Source organism: Copadichromis virginalis, linkage group LG12 (genome assembly GCF_057382275.1).
Source record: "Copadichromis virginalis isolate Kocher_CV1m ecotype Utaka linkage group LG12, C_Virginalis_male_GT1.1, whole genome shotgun sequence".
Lineage (NCBI taxonomy): Eukaryota > Metazoa > Chordata > Actinopteri > Cichliformes > Cichlidae > Copadichromis > Copadichromis virginalis.
The window spans coordinates 483150-492909 of record NC_140629.1 but is presented as its reverse complement, the minus strand read 5'-3'; the positions used below and the strand labels follow the sequence as shown (position 1 = coordinate 492909).

The window sequence follows — 9760 nt, the reverse complement described above, 5'->3', positions numbered from 1 at the left end:
CAAACCTGAGGACAAATCTAAGAGAACAGAAAAAGGAAAGGAAACTTAGCTTAGAACCATGCAGCGCTACAGGAGACGGCAGCACTGCAGAGGTGAGGACCGGCACCTGTTTGAAAGAGACAAATGCACACAAAATAAGTGTTTGTTGTAGAATGTGCAGCATGAAAGTAGCATGCATGTTTTGCATAGAACTGTTTTATGCATCTGCATTTCACAAAGAATGACAAATTGGTATACGGGACAACAAATAAAATCTAATGTATAGAAAAAAGATAATAGGATATGCCCATGACAATAAGAATGATAAAGGACTTCACAAAGTCAATTTATTGCTAAAGTGTGATCTTAGAAAATTGCTATTGTGCACCACACTAAACAGAACAAATTCTGTCAAAACTTACTTTTGCAAGATCCCACAAATGTTTTGCAAGATCTTGAGAGTTTTTTTCTTTGCATTTATCATGCTTCCATCAATACCTGTAAAGCTGTACAGAGTACTGCAGCTGGTTGTTAATGAATGCAACAAAGACCACCAGATCAAAGTACACCTAGCCACGAGTGTTTCCCCTTCCACTGAGCACTATCTTCATCTCGCAAAATACATGTTCAAATTTTTTTTCTTCAATGTGCCTTGCGAGGCTCCATAACATACCTATCAATCTGTGAGCATTTCTCAGAGGCTGCAGCAACTGCAGCTTTTGAGGAAGTTGCAACAGCACATTTGTGAATTCTCACGCGTAGCCCTACAGGAACACCCACAGTTACAAATACCATAGCGACCAACATCAGTGCTACTACTGCCCACAGTTCATGTAAAGGAAACATAACGGTGTCATACAATAAACTACAGAATCAGCATTGTTGTCTGTGAAGGTTCTCAGTCATTCAGGTCATCGTAGTCAAAGGAGCTTGTAAAGAAAAGCATCTGGACTTCTTTAAGTTGCTTGAAGACGTTTCACCTCTCATCCGAGAAGCTTCTTCACTTCATCAGCATTGTTGCACAACCGTGTATTCAATCTTGTTACCCTTCTTTAAAGTCCACCACCTGTGCTGCAAGTGAAGTTGATGCATTAACACATTGAAAGTTGTGGCACTTCTCATTATTTGACGTGCACAGCTGCTCTGTGTGAGGGTCAAACATTTGTTTATTCAACACCTGTGAAGGTATCAGAAAAAATGCATAGATAGCAAGAGAAGCAAATTAAAGCACTGCACGTGCTTTACGTGCTATGACATGCTGCACGTCATAAAACCCAGTTTCTTGATTAACATTTTTAAGAGTTAAGTTGTAATACTTTTGTGCATTATTAAAACAAATCCTAAAATTCTGTATCACTGTGCTGTTACGAGAAGGTAGCTTGAATGTAGGTATCTGGCCCTGTGTAAATCTTGAGCATGAGTGATGTTGTGGGACAGTGCACCAACTACACAGGTACAACAGCCGGAGAACCAAGAACCAGGAACAGCTACTTGGTGATCCCGACACAGACTCCAGCTTTCCATATCTGCATCTGCAATGAATATTAATAGAGATAAAATACAATCTTTTATCCTGTCTTCCTTCTCTCAGCCCAACCGGTCGCAGCAGATTTGGCGCTATATAAATAAAATTGAATTGAATTGAATACAATTTGCGCTCTCAGAGTGCTTCTTGTTTGTTTTTGTTGTAATCTGACTGTGGATTTTGATGTTTTTAAAAGCATAATACAGCAAACAAACAAACAAACAAACAAACAAAACCCAGAAGGCCTTTTAAATTTCTTTAAATATTGTTCTGCTTTAGTCAAATCAAAAGATTGTATATTATTAACTTGAAATTGAATTGTGATTTTAATTTTAGGAATAGAATTTTAAGAATATTAGTTTTTACTGTCTCCAAATGGACAGGTAAAAAGCAGCTTTGAATTGACAGACCTCAAATAATAATATATTTCTTGGATTCGAGGGGGCACCCAAACTCCACCTACACTACTGTGCTAGACAGCAATATCACAGAACAGTGAACTCTTGGCACACACAAAAAATCCCCAGTGTAATCAATCCTCCACAGCAATGAAACACTGGATTATTGGGTACAGACACTCTCTTGTAGCCAAAAGGTCAGAGGGTTAGTCCTTTCCAAAGCTATCAAAACATCATTTAGCAGGGCAGCGGCAAACAGTGTCTGAAAAGTGACTTTTCATAACCACTGTCATACTTATTAGATATTAAATTTACAATTGTTTTCTTCTCTGTATTGTTATCCATTCAGAACCAATACAATTATCCTGATAGATGCAGAAGGGAATGTGATCTTCACAGAGCGCACCATGCTTGACTGTGACACAACCAAATGGAGCACCAGTTCTTTCCAGTTCAAACTGCAGGAGTGAAGACACAATGGAGGAAACCTACTCTGTGCCTTTCTGCATCATCTCTCCTTCCGTTACCTTTTCCTCACCATCTCCTTCAGCTGAGCCTCATGTGACCGCAAAGACTCATCAGCACTTTTTTTATTCAGCTAGTCACTAGCTGCCTCGTTAACATCAGTTTCATATATTTCTTACTTTTGATTTAATTTAAAGATGTATGCTAATTTTTAAAAAAAAGCAAAGATGCCAAAGGACATTTAGAGTTTTGTAGAGGAAAATATTTTACCTACATGTCATGAACCTTCTCAAAAATTATAGCTTGAATGTAATTTGGTAAATATAAGATTGGTGTGATGCCATTTTCTGTCATGAACGCTAGACATTGTGGCCCTTTCACACACATGGCAAAAGACAGGAGATGATCTGTGTTAGGCACATTACATGCAGTACGTTATGACTGGTTCTGACATTAGTGGTTTTAAATACAGCTTGTCTGGGTGAAGTGTAGAAAAGCTCGTCTGCGGTGCATGAATACATGCTTTTTGGTGTCCGATGTAACCTTCCATCCATGATTTACATTTTATGCTCTATTTTCAGGCTGCAGGCTAAATTGGCATCCTATGACAAGTCCTAGGGTCACATATATTTTTCTAGAAGATTTAAGTTCACACGAGTCATCACCAGGATTACTGGCTACTTTGTAAGTTTCTGATTACCCTTTCATTGGTGTTTAGGTAATTTTGCGTCACAGCATCAAATGTTTCAATGCACTGTTAAATGCACTGGATCTTGAAAAAACAGCCTGAAAATAAATAACAGTTTATCCAAACACCTCTCTTTTTGATTGTTGCATTATGATTACGGATACAAAATAACTGTCAGGAGCCATGTGCTCACACACATATCAGTATAGGCCTAGGAAGCTGGCTCCGCTGCTTCCTGTATGACTCTAGGATTTACCCACATGCAGGTGACGTATGAGTAATGTATTTATTAATGTGAAGAAAGCTTTTTGTAACCAGATTGAACCCATGGTTAATTTGACTTCTGTTCCCTAAAAAAAAAAGAGTTCAAACTTGATATGATTTGTGAGTAATATGTACATATGTATTTTGATCTTTTGTTAGTTTTTTCCATTTAAAATCTCCCTATGGTCATTTAACCAGTATCCCTGGTTTGCAGTGTTATGCCATTGTATGTACTTTAGCTGACCTGCAACTGTTTTCAAACAGTGACCCCTCCTGCCTGTGTGGAATATTGCACCCTTCAGGATGTACCTGAACATTTGGTGTATTTAAAGATTACCTTCTTATTTTTTTAACCAGCAGAATGGGCACTGGTATCTTCACATCAATGTTTTAAAGCAATACAGCATCTAAAGAGGTGTAGAGGAGTATAAATCTAGACAAGTACAAATAGAATACCAGTGGCACAGCATTAAAAAATAATGGGTTTTTTTTATCTGATTAATTTCAGCTGTGAAACAAATTTGTGGTTGTATTACCATCACTCCATGTTTATAGGCTGTATGTAAACATCTTTATAGTTTTCTTCATATACTGTGTGCTGTAAGCATCCACCAGTCCCAGAATTAGCACTCTCTGCTAAAGGCAGCAAGAGTCCACTCGACAAAACCAAAGCATGTTTTGTAAGATTTTGCATCACTGATTAAATATATCTGAATTTATTGATTCATGCAGGAGGTGTGTAGCACATGCTCACTTTAATGTTATGTTATAATTTGGTTGCTCTTCCCATTTTTAAAAACATTATCCTTTTTTAATGCTTGTCGGCTACCCCTTGTAGTCAAAGTGTGCATAAAGGGATTTCACGCAATATCAGGAGTTTCAAAAACGTGAACCATCCCACTGGATGGCTTCACATTATGTGAAAATGGGGGAGGGGGGATTCCAGTTATTCAATGGGATGCCGTTTGTAAACTGAATGATGCTGGAATTAGTAGCAACATTTTTCCACATTTAGCTCAAAGCCTTATTAAAAACATGTTTTTTCAAGTCATTTTTCACAATATTCAAATTTCCAAAGAGGAATTGGAAAATGTTCTTTCCCTGAAAATGTCTTTTACTGAAGCTGCATCTATCCTCTCCATCTCAAGGCCTACTCTGTAAGACTATTATAACAAGTAAGTTATACAGTCGCTTACATTTAATGCTTCATTGAGCTGTATGTTTAAGTGTAGAAGAAAACCAAAGATCAAAGACGACACAGTTCAGTGCCAGTTAGCAAAGATGATGCATTTTGTCCTTTGGATGTATCATATTGCTGGTCTCTGTCAGCCTCTGTGGACCTTCACCACCATCTGCACCACGCACGAGGGCTTGAGCCCATATTCAGATAGAGATGCAGAGTCGTTCACCAATAGCTTCCCAGCGACAGTCAGCCGGACTTCAGCCATAAGATATCCTACACACACAACAGAGGACAGAGATGAACCTCACAAAATATTTAAACATGTCAAAAACTATTATGTCAGGTTCCCTGAACACCACTGAAGATGCACACATTTTAAACACACTCCTGTGTCCAAAACTCCTTAGCAGTGACAACAAAGTTAATATTTCAAAATCATCCTCAGTGCACACCTTTTCCCCCACTGTGGTCAAGATGCTCTTAGCTGTTTGGTTCCTCCTGCTCAGGATTTCTTCAAAGGAAAAAAGGAAACAAAAAGCAGTTTTAAAAGTTTTTTGTTGGTGGTGTTTTTGACTTTCAAGCTCAATCAAAGCAGAAAAAGACTTCAAAACAAATTCAATTGAATGGATGGGTATAATCTTCCATTGAAAGCCAGCAAGAAATAACAGTTTTTTAGAGAGTTTTGGTCATCATACACATAACAGCAATCACTGCGTTTGCAATATAATCTGTGACTATTATGAAAGTAACATACATAACTTGAAAAGCTAAAATCAATCATAACATTAAGCTCACCTTGTTTTTGTGGAGAAGGTGATCAGGCTTTTTCTTCACGTCCTGAGACCAGGTGCACTGGATCATCACCAGCTTGTATCTTCATCCTTTTTCACTCAGTGAAGTCTTTCTCTTTGTTCCCTTTGCAACAGAAAACTACCGTGTGATCACAGGTGAAGTTAGGGATATTTTTCCTGTGCAGTTTTTATAGTGCTTCATTTGGTGAAGCTGTTGATCCACTTTGATCTCAAAGGATCTCGACGGTGGAAAAAAGTAATATTTCTCCTTACCATTAGGCTAAATATAGATATAACAATTTATAATATGTCAGCAGCATCCCCATAAGGGAGGTCTCCCTGTAGTGTCCCGAATGCAGATCCATTGTGATAAGAGAGAATGGATCAGATTTGAATGTCCTCTGTAAAGTGTGCACAGCAGTAAATGGACAGCCGTTTGAATTCTGCTTGCAGTGTTTGAGGGAATGGGAGAGTCCACGGCCTTGGAAAGACTGCTGTGAAAATCACTAAAAACACTACAAACCTGCCCAGATAACCTTTGGTTCATTGGAGGAAGTCCACGGATGTCCTTCTATCCGTCCCTGTCTCACCTCCTGGTTGAGTACAGCAAGTGGAATTGTAAATTTGTTGTTTGTCCTCGATGTAAGGTAAAGTTATGTTTTCTATGCCTGAAGAGCTATACTAAATGTATTTTTTTAAAGCGACTTCTGTGTACCATGCTCCAGCGGTGTAGCTGTATGGCAGAAGAAATAATGACAGAGACACAAAGCTTCCAAGTTTTACTTTTGATGTGGGAGTGCCTTATTTGTAATAATGTACCATGCTGTGTTTTTTAATTCCCTTTTTATAATTCTCTATCTCTCTAATTCTCTCCAATTCAAATATAATTAGTGTTGGGTTCTATTGATGAGAAATTTGCTACTAAATGTGATCTTTACAGCTGCATTATGTCTGAATCATAATGATAATAAACCTGAAAAATGTAATTCATTCATAAATGTGAAATATAGTTAATCATACATTATGTTATTACTCATTCCTTAAGATTTAGTTATTTTATGTTGACCTGTCATTGTCTGCTGCTTCTTTAGCATTAGCTTGATGGCATTAATCACTTGTGCTATTCAGGCATTTTTTCCGTGTTTTTTTTTTGTTAGCTTTATGATGACTGCTATTTTTTCTTCTAAATTGTTTAAGGAAATCAATGTCTATTTTATTAAAACCTTGTTATGCTTAATAAACAGTTAGGGTGTAAAGCATGCATGTTACAAGCACGTAGATGCTTTTATTTACAGTTTGTCGTTGGTTTCTTCTGCTTGTGCAGTTTTCCAGCCACCTTCTTCCCGTGCAGCACACAGTCCCAACATGATCAGATGATGCAGAACAGCCGTGTGGGTCAGCATCCCCTGACACCACACCCTGAACCCACCAGCCAAAGCCCTCCCTGCAGCTGAGCCACAAACCACATATTATCTCATTTAGAAAAATGTTTTGAGTAACTGACAAAACACGTAGTTAAGATTAATTTTTAGGGGTTTTGTTGGTTTTATAAACAGTTTAGTTTGAAACACACTGAATAATTCATTAACTACATTTTAAAAATCTGAAAAGCACTGTGGCGGGGCAGGGCCGTGCAGAGAGGTTTAAAGGGACGGGTGCTCAAAGTTAAAAAGGGGCACATTGAACCAGGTTGAATAACAACAACACACATTCATCAAGAATCTAATATGGGAAGAGAAGGGCTGTGTTGATCTGAGACTGTAGACATTAAAAAGTCCATAGGAGAGATGGTAGCTGATTAAACAAGTGTCATGAGATAATAACAAAATGCAAAGATTGGTGACAGCGCTTGGAACCATAAGGCAACAAAAAACTGTGAGAAATAAATTAGGCTCTGCCTGTGAATCACTCTTTGCTTCTCTTCTTCCTTCCATCCCATCATTTCATATATCACTCTCCACTTGCTATGTGAGAACAAGGCACAACTTGTCTGTGAAGGTTCTCAGTCATCCAGGTCATCGTAGTCTTTGCAAGCTCCTTTGAAGGCACAACTTGCTATTGCAATAAACTATAATCTAATTATCCACACCTAACAACTCTTGCACTTAATCTATAATAAAATGATGACAGAAAAATGTTATAGCACTGCCTTTAGTAGCCTCACACAGCTCCTGCTGTTTCCTCCTCATGTCCTTACCAGGCATGTCTGGACAATGTTATATCATGAGTAATATTTTTAAAAAAAATCCATCTAAATAAAACACACACATGCACGCACACACAGTGACATTTTAGACCTTCTTCAGAATACTGTATGGGCATCACGGTGCTGATCCATAATCCTTACATTATTATTTATTACTAGAGCTACAATAACAACGCAATGAGGAGGGGGAAGTAATAAATATGAAATAATGTATTTATGATGATTCCATTTGTTTCACTATCCACTCTGTGCAGGGGCAAAGCTTATTACATTTTTAAACTGCAGAGATACAATAATTTTACTGCTGTAAAATCCAACTTTTGTCTTATTTAAAATATAAATCTAATATAATCTGCTTCTTAATGTATGTTCTTTAAAATACAGCGTGTGTTTTTAATATATTATAATTATAATAATTATTATGTGGACATGCATATTAGATCGTTTTTTAGTGAAATATAATCCCTCCAGAAAGGCAGGAAAAGCCCGGAAACTTACTTTAAAACTAAATATGTTCCCTAAAACGGTGACAGAGCTACAGATCCATGACAGCCTTACACAGGTAGCCAGCAGCTGTGACCAGCACTGCTTGTGCAGTTAATAAAAGGACAGGTAATGTTTGTCGCGCTGTTGCACACACAGCACGCTCGTTTGTTTCAGTTCGTCAGTTGCCACAAGACAACTTACCAACGTGTACGTAATAAGCTAATACTCCTGGGTGCTATACACTACAGTGCACGCTGTGCACCTACTTACTGGGTTTGTCGCATCAGTCTGTGTCTCTGAGTTAACTTGTGTTTCTCCTACAGCTCCGGACCGCAACAAATGCGCGTGCTCTTTGTGAGCTCGTTCCCGGCTCGTAACCAGCGCGTTCTGCCGTCAAGGGCGATCATTGGTTAAATGTGATCATGTGACTGATGCAAGCCAGATCCTTTTATTTAGCAAAACTGTGATTAATAGTTAAATATTATTGCTGATGGGCACAGACAAGACTCCGCACGCACACACACACACATAAAAAAAATAATAATTTTTTTTAAAAAAGTTGCCTCAACAAAAGGGCACTTTGGGCACCCATCAGGAAAGGGGCGGGTGCTCAAGCCCCTCTAGCCCCCCCTCTGCACGTGCCTGTGGCGGGGTGTGGTTTGTGGCTGAGCAGCATCAGGGGAGGGGTGGAGCAGTGGGTGTGTGTGTGTGTGTCCATCCATCCCTAGGTGAAGCTGCACCCGATGAAGGAGAGGAAGAGCGCAAATAAGTGGGGCTAAAAACCACAGCACTTCTCAACGGTTTTTCAGATAGAATCAGATAGAAGCGCATTCTCCTTTATAAATATGTGTATCCCTTCGTTACCATGGGAACGAAGATAAAGGAAGTTGTAGAGTCAATGCGGACTTTGTGGACATTTGAAAAGGTCAGGAGTTAAGAGTGGGACACTTGGGGTTTTTTCTTCTTTTTTTCTTTTTCTTTTTGCCACAAGACCGGAAAAACGGCATGTGTCCCTAAGTTGCGGCTTCGGTACGTTGGGATCTACCTATCCGAAGAGGAAGACGCATAAAGGGAGTGACTTTTTTTTTTTTTTAATTGGCAGATAATTTCAAATGCAGCGTTTCTATCAGCTCAACAAATGTCAGCACACACAAACTGTGTGTAGTGTGTAGCACAGTGCGTTGGTAGCCAAATCGCCGGCTGCGGTGTTTGACACGAAGAAACAAGAAATCAAGCTGAGACAAGAAGAAGGTTTAGAAAGACAAGACAGGAGAGGAAGAAGAGACGTTACATTTAAAGGTAAGGACTCCTCATTTAAAGATCACGTGTAAGTCCTCGTGTTTTTAAATCACATACTGGGTCTGTACAGGTAACATTATGTTTTTTACATAGTGTGAAACGTGCTACAAATCAAACTTAGGTAGACTGTGTTACTTAAAGGCTGCAGGAAAATACTCGGTTGTGTTTAAAAAGGTTAGTTTGCTGTACTGTGATGGATTTAAAGCAAATAAGGATCCTAACTGCAAAAGAAAATAATTTTCAAAAAGGTTGAAATATCTAAAGCAATGGCAGATTTAAAAAAAAACACACACACAATAAAAACAACAGACTGCAGGGAGGTTCTGTTCTGTGATGTCACAATCAAGCTGGTCTGAATAGAGATACAGTCCCGATCAAAAGTTTAAGACCTCTTGAAAAATTGCAACAAAAAAATAAAAAAGTCATATTTTGCATGGTTGGATCTTAACAAGGTTCCAAGTAGAGCTTCAACATGC

General features: G+C 38.6%; 2 long non-coding RNA genes across 3 annotated transcripts; one reads left to right on the top strand and one right to left on the bottom strand.

Annotated features, from left to right (window-relative positions):
* Positions 1-22: 22 nt before the first annotated feature.
* On the top strand, positions 23-4053 carry LOC146696160 (uncharacterized). The gene is made up of 2 exons (XR_014923177.1): positions 23-92; positions 2252-4053. It is a non-coding gene; the product is annotated as an uncharacterized LOC146696160 (long non-coding RNA).
* A 233-nt stretch (positions 4054-4286) lies between these two features.
* On the bottom strand, positions 4287-6102 carry LOC146696159 (uncharacterized). 2 transcript variants are annotated; one of them, XR_014923076.1, is made up of 4 exons: positions 5817-6102; positions 5298-5417; positions 4955-5013; positions 4287-4775 (listed from the first exon to the last, which is right to left on the bottom strand). It is a non-coding gene; the product is annotated as an uncharacterized LOC146696159 (long non-coding RNA). The 2 variants fall into 2 exon arrangements; XR_014923075.1 differs by having other exon boundaries at positions 5298-6102.
* Between the last annotated feature and the right edge of the window lie 3658 nt (positions 6103-9760).